Here is a 21,639-nt window from a genome sequence, read left to right on the forward strand (position 1 = left end):
GACGCGGGGCTCAAACTCACGGACCGCGAGATCGTGACCTGGCTGAAGTCGGATGCTTAACCGAGTGCGCCACCCAGGCGCCCCTCATTTATCTATTTAAATAACACTGATTGACCTGCAATGAAGTGACTTGAGTTTTATGTATATTATCTCACTGAAACTAAAAATTCCTTTGAGATTTTTATAGTTGAAAACATTGAGGCTCAGAGAAAATAAGTAATAAGCAATATGTTGATCCTTTCTTAAATGGCAAGAGATAGACCCACTTGACTCTATCATTCATGTTCTCCATGACTGTTACATCTGGCAGGTTACTCTTACCTGAGGCAGCTCAACTAGCAGCCTTCTCCTTCATTTCATTTAGGTCTTTGCTAAAATATCACTTCCAAAGTGAGGCCTTCTTTGATGACCCTGTTTGCATTTGAGTTATCCTTCCCCATCTACTTTCTTGATTTAGTTTTTCTCTTTAGCATCTATCACTTTATATAACTTTCTTTGTTATTCTTTGCACCTAGAATAATGCTGGCACATATAAGTATTCTTTTTGTTAAATGAATTGGATAAGCCAAATTCACACAGTCCTTAGGTGAACCTGAGTTTACACTGGGAGAGATGAGACAGAAACACAAAGTTCATGTTCTGGGAGCCACAAGTAAATCTTGAGGTCTCGTGGTAGCTAAAGGGGAAAAAGATCAGAAAAGAGCAGCCCACGAATGAATTCATGGAAGGAAAGGGTCTGGGCTCATTGTTACTAGCAAAGTAGATATTTTTGAGTTGCCTTTGTTGTTTCTTAGAAGCATGATGTCTAGCTGGATAAAATTCTGTTAAAGAACTGGGGCAGTATGACAGAACGGCAAAACCTAGTTGCTGGCCAAGGTGTAGGTTTTGGAGCATCTAAGCATTACCCAATGAGGGTCCCAGGAGAGGGTATTAGGTTTCCATGGGAATGCACTCTTCTTGGGAGAAGCAATATAAATCTCATTGTTCTGTAGAATATTGTCTGTCCAGGACCAGAGTACTTTAGGGTTTGTGAAATATTCCTACCCTCTTTATGCTCAGTGGTTACAGAAGCAGAATTGCAGAATGGGACTTGAACAAACTAGAACTAATCTTGTAGATTCTGGTGGCTGGTTTGCATCTTATTGAGGTCAGGGCCTTGGAGTGTTTTTTTTTTTTTATGTGGAAGTCAGTAGACTAGATGATGAGGGCTTGAGCAGTAGGATTGCGTGTTGTGCAGCAGATTACACATTTGATATTCCAGAGACAAGTTCATTGAAAGCGTTATTCCACTTGACAGAACAGCACTTGTGTAGAGCTGCCAGATTTGATGCTATAAAGGAAACATAGCACTCTGGAAATAAATTACACTTTGTATTAACTGAATGATATATTAATCTTTTCCACCATTGAAGCAGGAGGGAGAATGAGCAGTGAATGTTAACACAGCATTATATGGATACCCACTTGCAATTCTTATTTCTTGATATTCATAGACATGGAATTCAGAAACTTTCTCCAAAGAAAGTTTAACTTGCTGCAATATTTATGATAGCTTTTCTTTTGTGATCTGTTTAGTTACAAGAACTTGAGAAGCTTTCAAAGTCAAGATTATTCAGATCAGTACCTGTTGCAGCTTTCCAGTTTTTAAGTATCTCCAGAAAAAGTTATACTTGGATCTGGCATCCTTATGGATAATTTGAGAATAATAAAACAGTTAAGGAGCTGTCACAGCTCCTGCCAGGGTAAGAAATTTGAACTAACACCAGATTGCTGGTCACACAGACCTGGAATCTTACCAGCTGTGTGATTCAAGGCAGGTTGTAGAACATCTCTGAGTTTCATGTCTGTCATTTGGAAAATGAGAACACTAGTTTCATTTTGCAGAGATGCTCTGAGGAGAATGGGATATTAGATGTAAAAATATTTAGTACCATGCATATAGTAAGTTGATTTAATTTTTTCCCTCTTTTTTGGGAGAAAAGAGAGGGAAAGTCTCAAGACTAATTGTACTCTGTTTCTGGATCCTCTTCTCAAAAAGGATCTGAACTGGTGGAATTATTTTTAAAAGGCCAGAGGTGTTGTGAAGAAGAAACAAAGCTAATGGATTCTGTCTTTAGACGCTTTATCTAGCTTATTTTCAGTCTCCCACAATAAAACAATTTATTATTATTATTATTATTATTATTATTATTACAACCACTACTAACTTTCCTGCAGATAGGGTTTTAAAGCAGTTCTGTAACACAGTGATTGATTGATTGATTTCAAAGACAAAGATATATTGAGAATTTATTTTACATTGTTTTGTACAGTATCTAAAGCAAATGCAAGTGAGGAAAATAAAAATCAAGTTTGCTAAGTTCTTATTACATACCATTACAGTAATAGAGGCTTACATATCATTATCCTCTTTAATTTTATATTATTTAATTTTACATTGCTTATCCCTTGGGATTCTGACCTCCAGAAATAAACAGAAATTTTAGAACAAAAATTTACAACACTCTAGTCACTGACTTTCTCTTGTAGGATATTCTACCTCCTATTATAACTTGTGACTCTAGTAGATTTATGGATAATAACATATTGAAAGAAGCAGAACAAAGCTTCTAAGTATCTTAAAATAAAAGGAAGCTAAGATTTATTGAGTGCCCAGTATATGCCAGCGCTCTCACATGTTGGAACTAGTTATTGCACATATGTAACAAATGTAAAACTTGTGTTTTAATTTGGAACCCTGAGAGTAGATGTTTTTGTGCTCCCTTCACTCTCAGCACTTCACCTCACACTTCCAGTTTACTTTTGTGTATTATTTGAGTGCATGTTCACTCTGCTACCAGAGGTGAAACTCATTTATGATGTAGCACTTGTGTATCACACTCCCAATGCCTAGCCCAGGGCCTGGCACTTGGTAGGAGCTTAATAAATGGTAGTTTAGGAAATAAACAGAAAGGAAGCATGAGATGGAGGGGGCAGGAATCCTTCCCACTTTCCACTCAGAATGATGGAGTAGTGGAAGGAATGGTATCAGTGGGCACAGAGCACTATCAGAAGCTGCATTTATTAAGCACCATCTTACTGTGTGCCAGGCACTATGCCTACTTTCATTTATTATCATACTTAATACCCACGATGACCCTATGCAGTAAGCACTCTTATTCTGTCCCCATGTGAAGAAGGAAGTATCAGAGAGGTTTCATACATTTCCCCAAATTTTACAGCTAGTGAATGCCAGAACTTCAAGGGCCTGTAATGTGTCTGTCTTCAAAGCCCATGTTCTTGAGCACTATATTTGTGGTCTTGTGACCTGCAGGGTGTACATGGCACACTAAGTCCCCCAGAAATCATGAGGGAAGGCTGCTGATCATACAGAACTGAATTTATAAACTTGTTGAGTATGGGAGAGTCCCATCTCATCTGTCCTAGTAGTAGTTGCAAAGAAGGAGGTCACAGAAAGGAGTTTAGAAGGTTTTGTTTTAAATTTTTAGTTGTGGTAAAGAACATATAACATTAAATTTAGCATTTCAACCATTTTTTTAAGAAAGAGAAAGTAAGAGAGAGAGAGAGAGAGAGAGAGAGAGCGCGAGCACACATGCGTGTGAGAGTGCGGAGGGGCAAAGGGAAAAGGAGAGACAGAATTCTAAGTGGGCTCCATGCCAGTGCATAGTTCAATGTGGGGCTTGATCTCAGGACCCTGAGAACATGATTTGAGCCAAAATCAAGAGTCAGACGTTTAACCGACTGAGCTACCCAGGTTCCCGTCAACAGTTTTAAAAGGTACAGTTCACTACTGTTAAGTATATTCAAACTGATGTGCAACAGATGTCCATGACTTTTTCATATTGCAAAACTGAAACTCTCTGTTAACTCCCTGCTCCTCCCCTCCCTGAAAGTCATTGGTAACCACCACTCTACTTTCTGCTTCTACGAATTTGACTACTTTAGACACCTCATATAAGTGGAATCATACCATATTTGTCTTTTTGCGTCTATCTTATTTCACCTGGAGTAATGTTCTCAAGAGTCATCAGTGTTGTAGCACAAGTCAGAGTTTCCTTCCTTTTTAAGGCTGAATAGTATTCTACCACATATATACACACACACACATACACACACTACATTTTGTTTATCCATTTGTCTGTAGATGGGCAGTTGGGTTGCTTCTACCTTTTGGCTATTTTGAATAATGCTGCTTTGAAAATGTGTGTACATTTATCTCTTTAAGATCTTCCTCTCAATTTTTTTTTGATGTAGACTTAGTTTTTGACTTGGGGTTTCTGGATCATATTATAATTCTATTTTTTTTGTGTGTGTGTTTTTTTGTTTTGTTTTTTGAGGAGCCATCATACTATTTTCCATAGTGGTTGCACCATTTTACTCTCTCACCAATAGTACACAAGCTTTCCGGTTTGTCCATATGCTCTCCAATACTTGTTATTTTGTTTTGATAGTTTTCCTAATAGATGTGAGGTGATACCTCATAGTAGTTTATATTTGAATTTCTGTAATGATTAGAGGTTATTAGTAACTAGAGTTAGTCATGGAGTGATTTCAGGGTGTAAATTAATAAGTATGTTCTGGGCAGGGATAGGGTTTGTAAAGCAGATGAGTTGTTGGAAGAAGTGGGCTCTTATCTTTGGAATGCATGCATGTGGGGATTTACTGTCAAAACAGTTTGTGATCATTTTGGAGAACATTTGGATCTGAATGATTTGGTGTCAAAATCATGTGAGTATAGTAGCTTCTGTTACATATCACGGCTTGGTTTTTAAGCCATGTTTGTCTTGAAAATTTTGGTTTCTGTTTGATTCTTCTCTTTGCTAAGGTCACTTTCTCATGCCTCACATGATGCTCTGTACAGTATTTGGCATCCAGGTGCCCATCTTTCATGGTTACTGTAATAGTTAAGATAACAAACATGGTTTTAGATGTAGCACCTGGTACACAGTAAGTGCTAATTAAATAGTTGCACTTAAGTTATGGTAATAGTAATAGTGTAGTCATAGTGAACATGTAAAGTAGTACTTGTAAAGATAATGATGGCACTACCACTTATTTTTTCTGAATTTCTGTACTTCGAACTGATCCTATTACCACTGCCCTAGTGTAGGAACTCATCACTAAGGATCATTAGTTCCCTCCTCCTATGCCCTATCTAATCACACCACCACTGACAAAAAAAATGACCTAACACTCAAGTTTAAAACAGTTACCCTCCTAGTTACAACTTCCCCGTGGCTCTCCCTTGACCTCCAAAGGAATCTAAGCTCCATTACATTCTGCATTTAGCCTTCCTTACTCCTGTCTCTACCCAGCTCTGGAGCCTCATCCCCTACAGTCCCTGACACAGTATTTATTCTTCAGGGTTCTCAAATGCTTTAGTATCTCATAAAACGCCTGCTATAATATTTCCCTTAAAATTTTGATTTGTACACACACAAAAATTTATATAAAAAAATAAAAGTTATCCTATCATTCATACTTTCTATTTTTAGTTATTTTTTTTTCTTTTCTTTTGCTTCCTTCTCCCTTTTCCCATCTTACTTGCCCTTTACCCCACTTGCAACTACTGCTGTAATAACATCATATTAGCAACTTTGGAAGTATCCTTTTGAATTTTTTCCATGTTGAGGCAATGTTACATAAACATACTTGTGTGTGTGTGTGTGTGTGTGTGTGTATTTGCATACATTTTCCTGTTTAAACACTTTACTGGATGTATCCAATCTCTAGTGTCAATTTCTGCCAAACTTAAGGCCTCTTTAACACCACTGAGTTTTATTTTAGGGGAGAAATTTGGCTAAAATGTTACTATTTCCTCCAAGTCACCTCCTTTCCCTGACTCAGTTACTGAACTGAAGGGCCCAATATCTGCAAGAGCTTGACATTTTTAATTTGAAAGTCCTATTGTCATTTCTGTCACCTTAGATGGGAGTGTTAAGAAGAGGTCACTGGAAAATTACTGACTCTAGATGAACAATTTGTTCTTAATTAAAAAGCCTGATGAAACTCTCTTTGGGAAATGAACTCATTCAAATGAGAGATAATTTAAGCTCATCCACTCAGGATACTTTTTTCTCTATTTTTCCTTCACCCAGTACATAAAATTTTTATTCAGTCTTGTAATATAAGTTGAATTTGACAGGAGCAATTTTTTTTCATTCAAACCATAAAATTATTATGTTGTAGGAGTTAACATTGTGTTTTCCTCTCAGAAAAAATGAGTACCGCATTCCCTAGAGACATTGTCTGGCAGCAATGGAGAATGGAGTAAAACTACTCCCTGCTGGGGTTTCAGAATGGGAAGGAAACACAGTATCATTAAATACACATGGACTCTTAAGTCAGAAGGCCAGAGTTCAAGCCCAGTTCTGTCACTGAAGAGCTAAGCGACCTTGGTGAAATATTTGAAATGGGGTTTCCCCTTGTCTGTAAAAAGAATAATAATCCCCGCTGTATATCATTGGCTATTCTAAGGTTCAAATGAAGTAACTGTTGTGAAAAGATTGAATGACTGCAAAGTGCAATGTAAACATATGGGATTGTCAATATTGATGCCTCCTGCTGCTGATGCACTGTGAGAAATAGTTTCTTACTTAGTTTGCTAGATAGATCCATCAACCAGTGACTGGTCACTAGGAAGAATGCCATCAGAATGGAAAGGTAAGCCCAACCTCTTCCTTCTTTATCATCCCCAATATAAAATGAAAAATCTGAGGCCCAAAAGGGGAAGTGCATTGACGAAAGCCACACAACCAGTTAGTGGTATAGCCAGGACTGGATATTCCACTTCCTGCCCTGTATTCTTTCCCAAACGCCCTGCTTCTAACTTTTTAAAAAATAATAATAGAATTCTAGTTTGACATGACCACTTAGAAATGGAGAAGCATAAAGAGATTGGAGGTTTGTTTAACATGCCTCATTCCCATTTATCCCCCGGAGGTTCACATTTGCATATTGTTTGAGGTAATGTCAAGGAGAACTTAAACTGAATTGAAATGAGATGCCAGATTCTCAGATACAGAGTCAAACTACCCTCACACCCTGATCTGTGTTGGTGATTAAGTGAACAGTAACAACAGGCCAGTATTACATAGTTTACTGGAACAGCGTTCCGCAAATTGTATTCTAGGGATCACTTGTGCCAGGGTAGCTGCTCAAATAAGATAGATAATTGCTGCATTGATATACTTTCTCTTGGAGATTCATGGTGCACATCAGCATCCTAAGCTCCTCAGCAATGTCACAACAAGGAAAATTTGTTTAATTTTGTTTAAAGGTTAAACTGATAAATTTGTGTCAAGAAAATGTTTTTCCCCTTAAACATTTAATATTGTCCCCTGGTTTGTTGTTTCTCTTCTGCCTAAGGAGAAAAAAATAGTAGATGCCAGTGTCTATCTCCAGGAAGAGTCCATGCACACTGCTGTCTCTGCCACCTGTTCCCCGCCTTGTGCAGCCCTGGGTAGGGGAGACATTGGCTGCTAAATTGTGCTGGGCTTTGTGAGTTCTCTGTCAGGATGAGGGGAAGAGTTCAATGCCAGGGCAAACTTAATAACCATTAACCAGATGCAAATGCAGACATGTCTGCACATGCCAGAGTGAGAAGATGATAACAGCCAAAACCCAGATTAGATTATCTGCATCTCAGTGCACATCCATGTTAACAGACTATATCCAGACTATTTGCCCCCAAAGCTTTGATATTTGAAAGTCCCTCACCCATTCTTCCCACAACTTAGACACAACTCAAAGAAAATTGGGTAGAGGAAATCTTGAATTGCCATCTAAATCTTGAATTAATTGGGAGGTAAAACACAAGAACCAGGCCAAGAGTCATTCTTCACCTTTGTCAAATGGGGGATTGAGGTGGAAATCAAGTTCAGAGATGGAAATGTGAAGTTTAATTTTGTTTTGCATTTCTGAGTTTGTGGACTGGGAAAAGGGTCTACCTCCTATAAATTTCACATTGGGATCTTTTGCTACCTTATACCCACTTCCATGATTCTGGAAGGTTGGTCATTTAATTAGTACATTAAAATGTTTTTGAACATCTATTTTGATCATTATTCTTTTACATAAAAAAGGGGTGCCTAGCTGGCTAAGTCGGTTCAGTATCCAACTCTTGATTTCTGCTCAGGTCATTATCTCACAGTTCATGGGATCCAGCCCTGCACTGGGCTCTGTGCTGATAGCATGGAGCCTACTTGGGATTCTTTCTCTCCCTGTCTCTCAGCTCCTCCCCCCACCCTCAAAATAAATAAATACAACATTAAAAAAGAATAAGGCATGATTCTTGTTTTCAAGTTGTTGCTAGATGAGTAACACACAAAAAACGTAACAGATGTTCAGTTGGGAATAGAAGTTGACTATATTGGTCAGTGAGGCAATTCAGGCAGGGAATTATTTCTGTAGTAGGAAAGAAGGACATTGAATTTATTTAGTAGCAATGAAATGAAATACTAAATCTAAAAAAATGAAAAGGTTGACAAGACCCTAATAGCAAGATAGATAAAAACAAAATTAGCAGGATGTCTTTCATTTTTTAAGATGTATAAAGACAGGGAACAAGATTATGGAATTTCACCAACTGGAGTTAGGAATTACATAATCCCTGAATTGTTGTATACCATTCCTGATTGCCCCTGCCCTAAACCCTCCAAATGATGATGATGATGATGATGATGATGATGATAAAATTAAAGAAATGAAGAGCAAGAGAGTGGGATAATGTATACTCAAGGTACTTCTTTTTTGTGAAAAGTCTCTCAGGCCATATATGTCTGATTTAATACAGATTTGGTTTTGGAAATGCATGTGGCTTTTCATGTCCATAAAGAAACCTGCATGGAGATAATTCAGTGAAGAGATTTGGAATTATTTTTGAGGGAGTGGAAAGATCTCCATTACATGGATGGAGGTAGGGATAGGTGATGGCAGGGTAGTACGATCTGTCTGCAGGGTTTGGATAAGACAAATAACTACAATGAGTCAAAAATTACTGTAAGACAAGAAAGCCAGGGATGATTACAATGCTGTGGCTTCTGTGTAAGATGAAGAGCCACTCAACTAATTTTAAGAGGATCTTGTGCTGCATCGAAGAGAACCCCTATAAAGGCCAACTGAGAAAGGAACGTCCCCTTTGGGGAAAGTGTCTACAGGTTTTTTGGAAGCTCAGATGACCAGTAAGTACATATTCTATTATTATATCTAGACCTTTTCCAAAGGGTTCAGTCATCAACCCGGGATGAAAAATCAACTGGGGCAGCATCCCAGGCAGTGGCCGTGAGAGTATGAAAAAAAATTACAAACCATAAAGTTGATACTCTGACAGATTCCTTGAGCTCTGCCTCCCAAACTCAGGATTACTGGTCCTCACGGAGGAGGTCAGAATGGAGGAAGATGTTGGAGGCTCTAGGGAAGACTGCGTCACAGCCCCACTTACTACTAATTCTAAAATGACTCAAAAGAGGGATACCTGGCTGGCTTAGTCATAGAGCATGGGACTTGATTTTGGAGTTGTGAGTTTGAGCCCCATTTTGGGCAGAGAGATTGCTTAAAAAACAAAATGACTCAAAGATTATTTTTTCCATTTAAAAACTTAGGTTTTAAGAAAAAAAACTCTGATACTATGAAAATTATTGTTCTGGGTATATTGACTTCTTGTCCCCTTCCTGATCTCTATTAGCACTAATTCAGCAAATTTGTCACTCACAATAAAAATATGTGCTTGAAACATAAAATAGTGTGATATCAAATAGAGCTTAACATATGATAATATTCTCAGTAAATTGTCCTAAGATCATCTCCAATTAAGTAATGTGGGAGTCTACATAAGCCTTTTTGAAAATATTGAATCTCTTAATTTTTTTTATTAAAAATTTTTTTATGTTTATTTCTGAGACAGAGAGAGACAGAGCATGAGTGGGGGGGGGGGGGGCAGAGAGAGAGGGAGACACAGAATCTGAAGCAGGCTCCAGGCTCTGAGCTGTCAGCACAGAGCCCGAGGCAGGGCTCGAACTCGCGAACTGTGAGATCATGACCTGAGCTGAAGTTGGTCGCTCAACTGACTGAGCCACCCAGGCGCCCCTGAATCTCTTAAGTTTTTAATTCTCACATATGCAACCACGTAGCCAAATCATAGTCACTACACATACATTTCATAAACTTCAGTGAGATGATGTTTAACATCTTAGTAAAAACTCTGTCTTCACTTAAGTCAACGTTGAAACCAGTAAACAATAATTTTTAATCCAAGTAGTTGCCAGTGTTTGTACAAAATAGAACTGTAAGTCTCCTTGTTGCCTGCAAGAAGAGGTACTTCACACAGACGCTTATAAGTTAAAAGTCTTGACTTAAAAGCAGCTTTTAAAAAAAGCATCTTTTGGGAAATAATTATGTCAGAGTCTTTCCTAATTTAGCATCAGCTCTACACTGTTGGAATTTTTCAAATTCTTCTTGTTTTATAGTTTCAGCTTTGCTGAAAATTCACACTCCACTAAGGAGATTATTTTGCAACATTGTGGATATAGATATTATGGTTCTCAGTGCTTCTAAAATATTGGAAATCAGTATTAAAAATTACTGTACTTGATCTTAGCCAAAAGGCTGAGAAGCGATTAAAAATTACTGTAACAAGAGGGTGGACAATGATGCAATATGTAATGTAATATAACACATAATAAAATATATGAGGTTAATATATTTCATATAAAGAGCTAGAGGAGAAATTTAGATTAAATCTCAAAATGCATTGTTTATTATTATTCTTTACAAGTGCATGGCAACATTATTTGAGGTGCTACATGATCTATGTGTTTAGATCACCTGGTATTTGTCTGGGGAAGGGTAATATTAGAGTTGGAATTTTCTGTTTTCAGATAGTTGGGTCTGTGCTCAGACAAAGTTGGATCTACCCACTCTGGTGATAGGCCAGAAGCCAAGAAGAAAGAAAAAAGAGAAAGGGAAGACTTTTCAACCCCATAATTTTATTTGGGGTCAAATAAATGTGTCATTCAGGACAGTATACACTAATCATAAGTATCTAAGTTGGAATTAAATAAATTATATTAAAAGTCATTTACTCATTTACATTAGCCACATTTCACATGCTCAATAGCCACCTGTGGTTAATGGCTATTGTCTTGTATGAGAGTCTTCTATACTGTAAGATAGACCCTTTCCATCATTACAGAAAGTTTTCTTTTAACATTTATTTAAAATATATACTTTATTAAGGTATGATTTAACATATACAACTTCATGAGTTTGGGGGTATGTGTACACCCATGAAACCATCAGAATGGCTCTATAGTACTGAACACCTTTGTTAGTGGACAAAACTGGAGGCTTGTGAAAGGATAAAATATTTTTACATACTCTTACTTTGAAAAGAAAAACATTGACACGTTTGAGATAACATGAGCTTATGAACTCCCTCCCTTTTTAAAGAAGTCTCTCCTCTGTCACTAAGGCTAGAGCACGCTCTCCTCCATTAATCCAGCTGCCTGCTGGGAATGGTAGAATGGGGGAGCAATGTCACGGGCCTCTCTGTCCATGAATTTTGGCTAGCAATATTTTTTCTACAAAAAAAGAACTGTATCTTACGAATTAATTTCACATCTTGGAGCAGATGTTTTTATTACTTTATTTAAGAGCGAGAGAGAGAGCGAGAGAGAGAGATCAAGCATGCCTTGGGGGGTGAGAGTAGCAGAGAGAGAGAATCCCAAGCAGTTTCTGCACTGTCAGTGCACAGAGCCTGATGGGCGGCTTGCACCCATGAACCCTGAGTTCATGACCTGAGGTGACATCAAGAGTCGTCCGCTCAACAAGCTGAGCCACCTCAGTGCCTCGGAGCAGAAAATTTTAAGATGAGTCTGAGTCACTTATTTTTGGAAAAACAAACAGCCCGAAGAGTAAGAAACAATGATTATAGGTAAGAGAGTTAAATTGCATCTTTTGAATGATCTATGAATTCATGATAACACAAATACAGGAGAGAGAATACAATATGGGCTAAAGAGGAGTTTTCCAGTATTGGGCATAAAAATGCTATGTATGGAATAACCTTAATTCTGTGAGCAATATGCTGGAGTTTGGACCAATAACTAGATTACCCATTATAAATGATGGGCAATTGAGAAATGAGAGGAGGTCTGGTCAGAATATATGGATATAGAAATTAATGAGGTAGGATTTTTGTTAAAGGAAGGTGAAATTTTTGAAATACATATATAAAAACTAGAAGATAAGCATATGGTATTGATCAAAGGAAGGGTTCAGTAGGAAAATCTATTTTATAGGAGGAGTGAACAGTTATCAGTGTTAATTAGAAATGAAATAATTTGTTAGTAAATTTGAGGAATTAAATTTGAGAAGGAATGAATGTAAATTTTAGTAAAACTTTGTAGAGAAAGAGACCAAACAAGGATGCATACTGGTAGGACAGTAGACTATATGAATGAGGGGATCACAAGCATACTGAGCTGGACCAAATAGCATAATCCTCCATTAAGTGTATTTTTCTATAAAGCCAAAAATATACATGTTTCACTTACCTCCTTGAGTGGAGGAGAGCCAGAAGTCAATAATGTGTGTAGGATACACTGGGGGCACAAAACAGGGAATATTGAACTCCAGTCAGAAAGCCTCATGGAATTGGATGGCATTTCATGTTTGGGCCCTAAAGAATGAGTAGGCATCCTCTATTCTATTACTGGGGGGTTGAGGGAGAGAAGAGAAAGATTTCAAGGAGGAAGAACCATATTTGCAAAGACACAGAAGCAAGAAATGCAGCGTGCTGCTGAAGAACTGCAACTATTCAGAAGCCTAGGGAATAGGATCCCAAGCAGAGTGAGATGATGTATGAGATGATGTATGTTTCAGATCATGGCAGGCTTTGGATGTTGGTGTAAATCAGCTGGCACTTATAGGACAAACATTCTATTGAGGAAAAGTGAATAGATTCAACTAGCTCTTAATATTTGCACATGCAAACCATATTTTAACCTCAAGCCATAAAATCCCAAATTCATTTTCTGTGCCTTTCATTGCAAACAGATAAAAGAACAATATTCATCTCGAAAAACTTAGAAGGTATACAGACAGTGCATATAAATTTTAAAGGAACCAGTATGAGCTCTTCTTTTTATGAACATAATAAAAATTAAGCTCCAGCAAAAACCAATGAAATTAATTATATATCACAGGCTAATTTTACAGAGCATTGTCCCCTGTCTTTAGGTACTGTAGGACCCATCAGAGTCTGGAACATAGCCCTTGACTGCTGGTTGGGAACATTCCTCCTTCTGTTCTGAGAAATCTGCATGTTCAAGTCAGAGTTCATGATCTCTTACGGCCTCAAAGGCATATCTCCAAGTCACCATTGCTTTGCTTTGCTTGTTGGACTTTGTTTCATTGTGTTAGAATGATGTTCTCCAATGAGAGGTGTATTAGTTTCCTGTTTGCACTGCAACAAATACCTAATGGTAAAAGAACATAAATATATTCTTTTTTATAGTCTTGGAGGTCAGAAATCTGAAATCAGTTTCAGAGGACTGGAAGTCAAGCTGTAGGCAGGACTGGAGGCTCTGCAGAGGAGAATGTGTTTTATTTCATTTTTTTTAGTCTTTAGTCTTTATTCAACTTGTGCTTTCTTTCAGAGCACATCATTCCAATCTCTGCTTCTGTCATCATATTACCATCTCCTCTTGTGTAGTCAAATCTTCCCCCTACCTCCCTCTTATAAGAACATTTAAGGTTATAGTTAGGGCCCATCTGAACAATCCAGATTAATCTCTATCTCAAGATCCTTCTTTTAATCACACATATACATTCCTCTTGCTACCTCAAGCATACCTCTTGCTACATTCTTCTTTCTACCAGAACATTCACAGGTTCCAGGGATTAGGACCTGGATATATTTGGGAGTTTTATTTGAATATTATTATAGGAATGGACTCAAAACCATTAAGCTTTTATATTGGAAATTTGCTTAAAATTGCTACCACCATGTTGGAAGACCATACTATAGGCCATTAACCAGAAGAGCTTTTTTTTTGTTTCTTTTTGTAGTCTGTATACTGTTCGTCCAATCTTATGACCTCAGAAACTCAACCTACTTGCCCCCCCCTTTTTTGAATACTGTCTGCTCTTAACGGTAGTCTGAGGATAATCATTCAGCACCCATTTGTTCATCTGTCTGAAAAAAGGCAAAATATTTGAAGGTCCTTTGATTTTAATTTATACAGGAAAAAATAATATTGAACATAACTACACTATTTCTTCTTTAATTGTCATGGAATCCTAATGGAATAGGTATTATTATCATCAGCTTTCAAACAAGGAAACCAAGGCTCAGAAAAATTACATACCTGAGGTCACATGGTAAGCAACAGGTCTGTCAAACTTGAAAGCACATTGTCTTTTCACTGTACTGTGCTGCTAAACAATACAGGGAAATACAGAATTTTACATTGTAGGGAAAATTTTGAGGCTATAGGATATTGCCAAGCTCTTAGGGTTACCCTGTCTGGCTAATAGTTTTTCAGTCTCTCTTCCAGAGTCCCCATAGGCAGTTAATGCCTTACTGTTATCTTCTTTTATTTCTGACAGCAATATCGTGACCTCATTTCAAAAAGAAGGAAACAGAGGTACAGAGATGTTCAGTAACTAGCTCAGGGTCATGGAGAGAATAATCGGATATGCATCCAGTTGTTTTAGTCAATGACAACTAAGGGTCCAGGATTCAAACAAAAATAACTTTTCTAATTCTCAAGCAGAAGTTGTAGACAAGAGCAGCTTCCACAGTTAGGTGTCAGTGTATGAGCTTTTCTACCATTGTGGTCCGTTAATATAGATGGGACAGAAACAGTATCATGTTTTAATGAGAAAATTTCAACTTGATATCCTTAGCTATGGGGAAATCTGGAGTCTAGAGAAATTTATCTGAAGGGAATTTGACTTTATCTATAAAATATGAATCAAGGAGAAGAGGAAGTTGTAGGAAGGTCTATTTAATACTGAATATCTTTCATGACCATACTTAGTGGGCACTATGATGTACCAGCAAGACTATGCATGTGATACTTTATATGATTTAGATCTACTTATCATAGCAACCTAAAAAGAACTCTTAGCTTCATTAAAACAACAACAACAACAACAACAACAACAACAACAACAACAACTATATTTTAGAATAGTTTTAGGTTGAGAGCAAATTGAGGGGAAGGTACATAGATTTGCCCTATGCATGTAAAACATCCCCCCTCCCCCCTAATCAAAATCCTGCACTACAGAGAAACATTTGTTATAATCAGTGAACCTGCATTAACATACCATTATCATTCAAAGTCCATACTTTACGTTAGGATTCACTTGGTGTTGTATATTCTATGGACTTTGTATATTCTCTTAGTATTGTATATTCCATGGGCTCTGGTAAATGCATGATATGTACCCACCATTATAATATTATACAAATTAGTTTCGCTGACCTAAGAATCCTCTGGCCTCTGCCTATTCAACTTTCAACTCTCCCTACCCACTAGATCCTTTCTCCATATTTTTACCTGTTCCAGAATGTCATCTAGTTGGAATTAAACAGTATTTAGCTTTTTCAGGTTGGCTTCTTTCATTTAATAATATGCACTTAAGGTTCCTCCATGTCTTTTTATGGCTTGATAGCTCGTCTCTTTTTATTACTGAGTAGTACTCCATTATCTGTATGTGCCACAGTTTGTTTTTTTTTTAACCTTTTTAACTACTGAAGGATATCTTGGTTGTTTCCCTGTTTTGGTAATTACATATAAAACACTATAACTATCCATGTGTAGGTTTTTGTTTTGACATGAGTTTTCAGTTCATTTGGGTAAATTCCAAGGGATACAATTTCTGTATCATATAGTAAAAGTATGTTTAGCTTTGTAAGAAATGGCCAAATTGTCTTCCACAGTGGCCATACCACTTTACATTCCCACCAGCAATGAATGACAGTTCCTACTGCATCTTTACCAGAATTTGGTATTGTCAGTGTTTTGGATTTTAGTCATCCTAATAGGTGTATAGTGATATCTTACTGTTATTTTAATTCACAATTTCCTAATGACATATGCTGTTGAACATCTTTTCATATAAAAACTTCACATCTATATATCTTTGTGAGGTGTCAGGTCTTTTGTCCATTTAAATCTAGTTATTCTTTCTCTTATTATTGAATTTGAAAAGTTCTTTGTATATTTTAAGTAATGGATGTGTCTTTTGCAAATAGTTTCTCCTAGTCTGTGGTGTGTCTTTTCATTCTCTTAACATTGTCTTTTTCAAAGCAGAGGTTTTTCATTTTAATGAATTATCAATTCTCTCTTTTATGGATTATGCCTTTGGTGTTGTAGCTAAACCTTTGGTTTTATAGCTTTGGTGTTGTAGCTAAAAATTCATTGCTTTATCCAAGGTCATCTAGATTTCCTCTTATGCTATCTCCCAAATATTCTAAAATGTTGCATTTTATATTTAGGCCTAGGGTCCATTTTGATTGTGAAAGGTGTATGGCCTGTGTCCAGACCCTTGTTTTTGTTGTTGTTGTTGTTGGGTTTTTTTTGCATGTGGATTTCCAGTTTTTCCAGTACCAATTGTTGGAAAGACTATCTTTGCTCCATTGTATTGACTGCTGCTTTGTTAAAGATCAGTTAACTATATTTATGTGAGTCTGTTTTTGATGGGTCCCCTATTCTGATCTATTTTTGTTTTGTTTTGTTTTTGTGTGTTTGTTTGTTTACCATTACTGCATTGTCTTGATTACTGTAGTTATCTAGTAAGTTGAGTAGTGTCAATCCTCCAACCTTGTTCTTCTTCAATATTGTGTTAACTATTCTGGGTCTTTTGTTTTTCCATATAAACTTTAGAATAAATTTGTTTATATCCACAAAACCAACTTGCTGAGATTTGATTCGGATTTTATTGACTCTGTAGATCAAGATGGAAAGAACTACATCTTTACAATAGTGAGTATCCCTACCCACGAACATAGAACATCTATCCAAATATTTAGTTCTTTGATTTCTTTCAACAGAGCTTTGTAGTTTTTCTCATATAGATTCTGTACCTGTTATTAGATTTATGTCTAGGTATTTTATTTTTGGGGTGGTAATGTAAACAGTATTTCATTTAAATTTCAGTTTACATTTGTTTATTCCTGGCTTATTGAGAAGTGATTGATTTTCATATATTTACCTTGTATCCTGAAACTGTGTAATAATTGCTTATTAGTTCCAGGAGTATTTTTTTAAATATAATTTATTGTCAAATTGGCTTACGTACAACACCCAGTGCTCATCTCAACAATTGCCCTTCTTAGTGCCCATCACCCACTTTCCCTTCTCCCCCACCCCCAATCAACCCTCAGTTTGTTCTCTGTGTTTAAGAATCTCTTATGGTTCGCCTCCCTCCCTCTCTGTTTGTAACTATTTTTTTCCCCTTCTTTTCCCTCATGGTCTTCTGTTAAGTCTCCCAAGATCCACATATGAGTGAAAACATACGATGTCTGTCTTTCTCTTACTGACTTATTTCACGTAGCATAATGCCCTCCAGTTCCATCCATGTTGTTGCAAATGGCATGATTTTATTCTTTCTCATTGCCAAGTAGTATTCCATTGTATGCATCTTCTTTATCCATTCATCAGTTGATGGATATTTAGGCTCTTCCCATAATTTGGCTATTGTTGAAAATGCTGCTGTAAACATTGGGGTGCATGTGCCCCTGTCCATCAACACTCAGTTCCAGGAGTGGTTTTGTTGATTCTTTCAGGTTTTCTGTATAGATGATCACATCATCTGTGAACAAAGATAGTTTATTTCTTCCTTCCCAATATGTATACCTTTTATTTTACTTTACATTATCTAGGACTTTATTACATTAACTAGGATTTTCCAGTATGATGTTGAAAATCTGTGATACAAGGAGATATCTCTTGTTCTTGATCTTAGTGGGAATGCATCAAGTTTCTTACATTAATTTTGATGTTATGTGTGGTTTTTTATGGATAATCTTGATCAAGTCAAGGATGTTATCGAGAGTTTTATCATGGATCAGTATTATATTTTGTTAAATTATTTTCTGCATCTATTGATATAATCATTTGTTATTTCTGTAACTTGTTGATATGACGAGTTACATTAATTGATTAAAAAAACTTTTTTAATGTTTATTTATTATTGAGAGACAGAGAGACACAGAGCATGAACAGGGGAGGGGCCGAGAGATGGAGAGACACAGAATCTGAAGCAGGCCCCAGGCTCTGAGCTGTCAGCACAGAGCCCGACGTATGGCTTGAACTCACAAACCGTGAGATCATGACCTGAGCCGAAGTCAGATGCTTAACTGACTGAACCACCCAGGCGTCCCTACATTAATTGTTTTTTAAATGTTGAGCCAGACTTGCATGCCTGGGATAAATTCTACTTGGTCATGGTCTATAATTCTTCTTAGACATTGTTGGATTTTATTTGCTAATACTTTGCTGAGAATTTTTTCATCTATTCTCATACAAGATACTGGTCTGTAGGTTTCTTTTCTAATAAGATCTTTGTCTGGGTTTGCTGTTCAGGTAATGCTGTCTTCATAGAATGAATTAGGACGTATTACTTCTGCTTCTATCTTCTGAGAGAAATTGTAGAGAATTGATATTGTTTCTTTTAAATATTTGGTACAATTCACCAGTGAATCCATCTGGTGCTTTCTGTTTTTGGAAGGTTAATTATTGGTATAGTTTTTTAAATTGATATAGGTCTATTCAGATTGTCTACTTCTTATGTGAGTTTGGCAGATTGTATTTTTTAAAGAATTGGCCTTTTTTTTTTATCTAGGTTATCAAGTTTGTGGAAGATAATTATTTATATTATTCATTGATTATTATTTTAATGTTAATGGAATCTCTAATGATATCACTAGCATTTCATTTCTAGCATTAGCAATTTGTATTTTCTTTTCCATTTTTTCTTAATTAGCCTGGATAGAAGCTTATCAATTTTACTGATCTTTAAAAAAATCAACTTTTGGAATTGTTGATTTTTTTTTCTGTTTGACTTACTGTTTTCAAATTCACTGATTTCTGATGTGATGTATATTATTTCCTTTCTTCTTACTTTGGATTTAATTTTCTCTCCTTTTTCTAGTTTCCTAAGGCAGAAGCTTAAATGGTTAATTTTAGGCATTATTTTCTAATATATGCATTCAATACTATGTTTTCTTCTAAGCACTGCTTTCACTGCATCTCACCAATTTTGATAAGTTGTATTTTCATCTTCATTTAGTTCAAAATATTTTTTCTTGAGATTTCTTGTTTGATTCATGTGTTATTTAGAAATGTGTTATTTAATATCCTAGAATTTGGGGACTTTCCAGTTACTATTCTGTTACTGATTTCTAGATTAATTTACTATGGTATAAGAGTATATACTGTCTGATTTCTATTTTATTTTAAATTTGTTAGAGTGCTTTTTTATGACTCAGTGTATTGTCTCTCAGTGAATGTTCCGTGTATGGTTGAGAAGAATGTGTATTTGCTATTGTTAGCTAGTTTATAGATATCAATTATATGTAGTTGATTAAAGGTATTGTTGAAATCATCTATGTCCCTGTTGATTTACAGACTACTGGATCCATTTCTGGTAGAGGATTACATTTACAACTATAATAGTGGATTCATCCAAATTTCCTTGCAGTTCTATCAGTTTTTACTTCATGTTGTTTTTCACATTTTTATCTTTAAATGTTTATTGAACTTTGAGAGAGAAAGAAAGAGGGAGGAAGGGACAAAGGGAGGGAGAGAGTGAAGGGTGGGGAATGTGAGCAAGGAGAGCAGAGAGAGAGGGAGACAGAGAATCCCAAGAAGGCTTCATGCTGTCAGCACAGAGCCCAATCAATGCAGCACTTGAACTCACTAACCATGAGATCATGACCTGAGCTGAAATCAAGAGTCAGATGCTTAAATGACAGCCACCCAGGCAGCCAATTTTTTAAAGTTTATTTATTTTGAGGGAGGGGAAATGGCAGAGAGAGAGGGAGAGAGAATCACAAGCACTCTTCATGCTGTGAGCTTGGAGCTTGATGCAGGGCTCTAACCCACTAACTGTGAGATCATGATCTGAGCTGAAATCAAGAGACATATTTAACTGACTGAGCCACCCAGGCACCCCTGCTTCATGTTTTTTTGACAATCTCTTTTTAGGTATGTATACATTTGGAATTGTTATGTCTTCTTGGAGGATTGACTCCCTTTATCATTTCATAATATCCCTCTTTATTCCTGATAGCTTTTTTTTATTTTGCTCTGAAGAATGCTCTCAAATGAATATAGTGTTAACATGGTATGTTGTTCTCCATCCTTTTACTTTTAAGTAGCATGTGTCTTTATATGTAAAGTGAGTTTCTTATAGATAGCATATAGTTGGCCTTGGTTTTTGATCTACTCAGACAATCTCCTTAGGTGTGTTAGGGCCATTGATATTTAGAGTGATTGTTGGTATAGTTGGGTTAATAGCAACCATTATTTGTTAGGTTCTGTATTCATTGTTCTAGTTTCTGATTCCTATTTTGTTCTCACTGTTTTTGTTCCTTTTGTAGTTGTAATTGAGCATTTTTATATAATTTTATTTTTGCCTTTTTAAAACATATTATTTATGCTGTTTTGCCTTTGGGGGTGTAAAATAACTTTATTCATATATAATTCACATACAATTTACCAATTTAAAATGTATAATTAAATGACTTTATGTATATCACACATTACTAATCTTTTAAATTGTGGTAAAGTGTATATAACAGAACATTTGCCATTTTGGCTACTAAATGTACAATGACTCAGTGGCATTAATTACATTCACAATTTTGTGTAACCATAACCAATATCTATTTCAAAACCTTTTTAATAGCCCTAGAAAGTATAATCATTAGTAACTCACCATTCTTCACTTCCCCCAACCCCCAGTAAACTCTATCTACTTTCTGCCTCTTAAATTCTAGATAACTCATGTAAGTGTAATCATACAGTGTTTGTTCTTTTATGTCTGGCTTAGTGCACTTAGCATAATGTTTTCGAGGTTCATCCATGTTGTAACATGTATCAGAACTTTATTCCTTCTTACAATAGAATGATATTTCATTGTGTATATATACATTTTATTTATACATTCATCTGTTAATGGACAATTGAGTTGTTTCCACATTTTGTGTATTGGGAATAATGTTGCAGTGAACATTGGCATACAAGAACTGTTTGAGTTCTTGTTTCCAATTCCTTTGTTTATATACCTATGAATGAATTTGCTGTGTCATATTCTAATTCTTTGTTTAGCTTTTTGAGGAACCACCAAACTGTTTTACATAAGAGCTGCAGCATTTTATATTCCCAACAGCAATGTACAATTCTCCACATTCTCACTAACACTATTTCTTACAATCCATTTCCTTGTTTATAGTCATTCTAGTAGGTGTGAGGAAGTTTTGGTTTGCATTTTCCTAATGCATATTTTTTTTTAATTGAAGTCTAGCTGATACATAGGTATACTTTAGTTTCAGGTATACGACATAGTGATTAAACAAGTTTATACATCATAGTATGCTCACCACAAGGGTAGCTATCATCT

Source organism: Prionailurus bengalensis, chromosome D1, assembly GCF_016509475.1.
Source record: "Prionailurus bengalensis isolate Pbe53 chromosome D1, Fcat_Pben_1.1_paternal_pri, whole genome shotgun sequence".
Taxonomy (NCBI): domain Eukaryota; kingdom Metazoa; phylum Chordata; class Mammalia; order Carnivora; family Felidae; genus Prionailurus; species Prionailurus bengalensis.